The 4,703-nt window shown below is 39.5% G+C and overlaps 1 long non-coding RNA gene across 1 annotated transcript; it reads left to right on the top strand.

Moving 5' to 3' along the window:
- Positions 1-768: 768 nt before the first annotated feature.
- LOC102243818 lies at positions 769-4,174 on the top strand. Its single transcript, XR_314497.2, has 3 exons — positions 769-944; positions 3,274-3,334; positions 4,141-4,174. It is a non-coding gene; the product is annotated as an uncharacterized LOC102243818 (long non-coding RNA).
- The last annotated feature ends 529 nt before the right edge of the window (positions 4,175-4,703 follow it).

Here is a 4,703-nt window from a genome sequence, read left to right as displayed (position 1 = left end):
TGAATAAACCCAATTTCTGTCTTCCTTTTAAAATTGGCTGTGCTGTTCATCTTGGATATCAAGGTTTTCTTTTACTCACTAAGTCTTCCCCGTGTAATCTAATGCTTCATTTCTTCCCAGAAAAAAAAAAAGATGTTTGCATTAAACTTAGCCTTTCAATAATAGTCCTGAAGAGTCTCTCTTTGTGAAAGATACAGGATTAGTTCCTACCATGAGCTCATCTGCATCATCTCCATTTATTTCTCTTGGGTGATGAGAAGACCTTTGCGTTGTCCAAAAAGCACTAGTAAATAAGGAGTTAAACTGAAGGCAGGCTCACTGGTTTGCTGAGATCTGTCAGAGTCTGACTGGCTGGCTACATATCTGTCTCTGGAACAATAGGTACCTGTATTCTGCACGGGCTGCTGGGCAGCACTGACACTCCGGAGAAGGTCTGCCTCTGTCGGCGCTTTCCTGGTGAGAATCCCAAATGACAGTTCCACTTTTCAGTGGAGGAGGAAAAAAATATCTGTCTGCTCTCTTGATGAAGGACAGAGCTTTGATCATTTTTATTCCGGCTTGTCTTGGCCGGAGGTTTTAGGTTCTTAGTCTCAAGTAAGCAGTCTCTCCCTTTTGCTCTCTCTCTCTCTCTCTCTCTCCCTCTCTCTTTCTTTCTCTCTCTCTCTCTTCTCTCTCTGACACACACACACACACACACATCCCTTTCCTTCTCTTTCTCCATTTCTCTCTCTCTCTCTCTCTCTCTCTCTCTCTCTCCCTCTCCTTCTCTCTCTCTCTTTTCCTGTCTCCCTTCATAGGTTCTATGCAGGCAGATGTGTGTCACAGCTGTAACTGAGGCACAGAGCAATAAACATAGTGGAGCCAATTTCCACGATGGCAAGAGGGGCCACCGGAGGTGACAACAATGACAAGGACTCAAGGACCTTCCTTCTGACAAGTTTCAGGTAAGAAAATATTTATACCTCGATTCTTGTGTTTTTGCATCCCTGTGGCTGAGAGCGAGTCTCACTAGGGAAACATTTTCGTGAGGGTATCATCTCTGCTGTCACTGCCTGCAAACCTGTGTTCTTGGGGCTTTGTGTTACTAGAATCCTTGGAGGTGAGGCGTGAACAGACTGGGCGAAAGGGTGAGCTGCTTTTTATGTCTATCTGGTGACATTTATCATGCTGTTTAAAATCATATCTGGAAGAAATTCTGTTTGACGATAATGAGCAATGTTTTGTGCAGCGTAGAGCATATGGCCATGTAGAATTCAAGCGATGCTCTTTCATTCTTAATTTGTAATTATTTTTACACTCAACTGTACTGAGGTCAGAGAGTTTTAAAAATTAATGAGCTTCCCTGTGGAGTTCAAATACTAATGTCTGTGTGAGCTGCCACAAAAAGATAAGATTATGCTGGTATATTTTAAACTTCAATTTAACTGTATTATTTTGAACGTACTCCATTTGAAATAAGTGAATTGTACACAAGTTTATGGAAGTCTAAGTATACTAGGATATTAGTTCTTAAAAATTATTTTCAATCACCCGGAGAAATTTTGTCAAAATTGGACTATAGAAAATGATTACTTTGTGTAGAGACATTGCTAAAACTTAATAGACATTATTGTATGACAATGGAGAATGCCTTTTACTTTCGAGGAAATGACAATAATGAATGAGCCACATGCTCAAAAAATCTGCAAAAGGGCTTTCCTTGTAAGTAACATATAAAAATTCAGGAGATATTTAGGGTGAAATTTTGCTGGCACGAACAAAGAAACAAGTGTGCACATAGATGAGAATTCTTTGTCACAAAAATGAACCCGGGGCACGGATTTAGGAGGTTAAGTGAGTCTACATTCTTAGTGCCCCTCGAAAGGGGTGAGTCCGGACACTTAAAAATTTACCCAAAACTTTCATTTCCCACAATTTAAAAAGCATTGTTTATGTTCCAGATACCACACATTGTTTAAACCAGGGGGATTGAAAAGCAGTCTGAGGATACAGTAATCGGGGCTAAAGATGCTTTTTATCCGGAGTTCCCCATTTACAAGACCCATTCTGAGCTTCCTGTGATATATTGTTATGTAAATACTGTGCAGCCAGGGAAAGCAGCGCTATGGAGATTCAATTTACTTTGAAAGTTGTTCATTATAGCAGGGATGAATGTTATTTATTTGATGTGATTCAAAGGCTGGAAATGACTTTTTCATTGTGGCACCTTTTGTAATGGGCGCTGGGTGATCTAATCTTTTTAATTTTGGCTTTCACACCAGTGGAGATGAAAAGAGATCTGAACTCATTTATCCGTTGCTAGGTCCTCTGGAGACCAAGTCCTGTTCTTGGTTGCTATGGCCAGTCTGACCTCAATCTCTGTGGTTTGGGGGGACTTAAGCTGTTTCTTCGTCTTTTTTTTTTTTTTTTTTTTTTTTTTTTTTTGAGGAGCATGTACCTTGATTTATGTCCAAAATTGTGGCTGAACATCTTTGTCTGCGAGTGATAAATGGTGCCGAACAATTCATCAGTTCTTACAAGTAAACACGGCTGTCCCACTAAAAATATGTTTTGTTCCGAGTTAATGGTATGGAACAAGGCAGCCTCCACCAACAGCTATCTTTCATTGTGGAGGGGGCCTCTGAAACTTGGAGCAAAGTGGAGGAAATTGGCTTTCATTTTCTTGGGCATTAGCATCTCATTTGTGATTCAGCTGGTGCGGCTCTGGGTGGATCGGAGGAGGATCGAGGATGAGAGGATAACCTTTCTTTCCTCACTTTCTCTCCAGCTGGGGCTGCGGATGCCTGGATTCCGCTGGGGCGCTGGGAAGTCAGGAGTAGTTTCTGCGTTGGGGTGGGTCTTTGGTTCGCAAGTGCCAAGGACTCAGGCACAGACAGGCAGGTGTTGTGTGGCTCTGGTGCCTTCAATCTCATGCTGGTTGTTGGAGGGAAAGTTGTAATTTTGGTGACTCCCAGGCATGTTCCGCTGGTGTGCTAATTACGGGTCCCAGGACGTCCGCCTCTAGAACCCTGATAGAAGAGAGCCCTGGTGATTAAGAGGCTGTGGAGTGGACAGCCGTGCTCAGCAGATGAGCCCCCGTTGCCTTAAAAACTGCTTAATTGATGCTGCAGGGAGCCTACCCTGCTAATAAGAGGACGGGGACAGAGGAGGTGTCTGGAAAGGCATTGATTGCTTACAAGCGCCAACAGCTTCCTTCCGAGATTGTGGCTCTTGTAGTGTAGTTCTTTTCTTTTAATAGTAATATGCTAATGGTTTTTATTCTAAACCGGCCAGCACAGAGCATCTTCAAGAAAAATGGGTTTCCTGAGAAGAGGCATCCTCCTCGAACTGCAAGGTAAAAATTCAACATTTTTTAAAGTGCCGTTTACAACCCATTTCATGTACTTCTTGTCGGTAGCATTGGAAAACTGCCCTCTAATTAAAGAAATGGGTTTCCTGAGAAGAGGCATCCTCCTCGAACTGAAAGGTAAAAATTCAACATTTTTTAAAGTGCCGTTTTACAACCCATTTCATGTACTTTTTGTCTGTAGCATTGGAAAACTGCCCTCTAATTAAAACTATTCAAAATCTAAACTATTCTTTTTAAACGTTAAAGTTTTAAGGAGGAGACTACCTTCGGGGAATTTTATTGTTAGTCATTGGCTAAAATTGCCTCGCTTTTATTGACAAAATGCAATCAGGTACTTTGTTTACTTTCTGCCTTTTTATATTTTAGAGAAAATGCTCATTTTAGGAATCAATACAAATGATCTTTATTGTATTTAGATTTTATTCCTAGAACTGGTAAATAAGAACCAGGATTAGGTAGTGTGGAAGGTCTCTTCTGCCTTGAAATGCCTGGAGTTTTCAGAAAGAAGGCGTAAGAATGCCTTTATTGGGTCATCACACTTATTTAACTAATGCTTAGTTCTCTTTACTTGAACTGCAGTTAAAAGTTCTATGCTCTGTTGTACAGGTAATAATTTTGGCTGGAAATAATTTCCAAAAAATTGATTTTTGAAGGTATTTTTTTAAAACTGCTACTTAGCGCTTTATTAAGACTGGGGTTTTGCAAAGCTCAATTGTGGCTTCTTAACTTGGGTTTCTTCAAGATAATACTTTATTTAAGTGGTTAATGTCACAAGAAATATTTAATTCTAGGTATCCAAAGAAGACAAATACTCCCCGGTATGTGGTATGTATCAATGTATATATATGAGCATCTTTTAATAGAAAATGTCATATAAATTTCTCATTGTGTTTTGCTTTGCTGTTATGTCAAAAGATTTAAGTGAATGTTGGATAGTGCTCAATTTCCTGAAATGATTAAATTCAGTCTCTGAAGAATCTGGGGAGAAGGCCTGTAATGACATTTTGATAGCTTTCATTTTAAGGTGTAATAGAAATTGAGTAAAATATTTTAATAGCTATTCTCTAATATCTCATTTCAAATACAATGTTTTTATTGCTCATTCTAGCTTACAATTTTCTGGTGATGATAATGTTGGCTGGTAATTGTTTCTTACATAGAAATCATTTTATCCTTGTGTGAAAGTTCTTTCGGAAAAGTCTTCATGCATATATTTCAGCTGAAGCAATTGCATTGAACTCGGGATAAAACAGTATTTCCAGATTCCTCCTATTTTAGTTTGGTACTTCCTTACAAGAATTAGGCGTATCTTAAAGGGAGCAATATTATATTTGATAGTTTGTTAAAGAGGAAA

The sequence above is a fragment of the Myotis brandtii genome, unplaced genomic scaffold, assembly GCF_000412655.1.
Source record: "Myotis brandtii unplaced genomic scaffold, ASM41265v1 scaffold708, whole genome shotgun sequence".
Classification (NCBI taxonomy): domain Eukaryota; kingdom Metazoa; phylum Chordata; class Mammalia; order Chiroptera; family Vespertilionidae; genus Myotis; species Myotis brandtii.
Note: the sequence above shows the minus strand (reverse complement) of the source record. Positions and strands in the feature narration are given on the sequence as shown.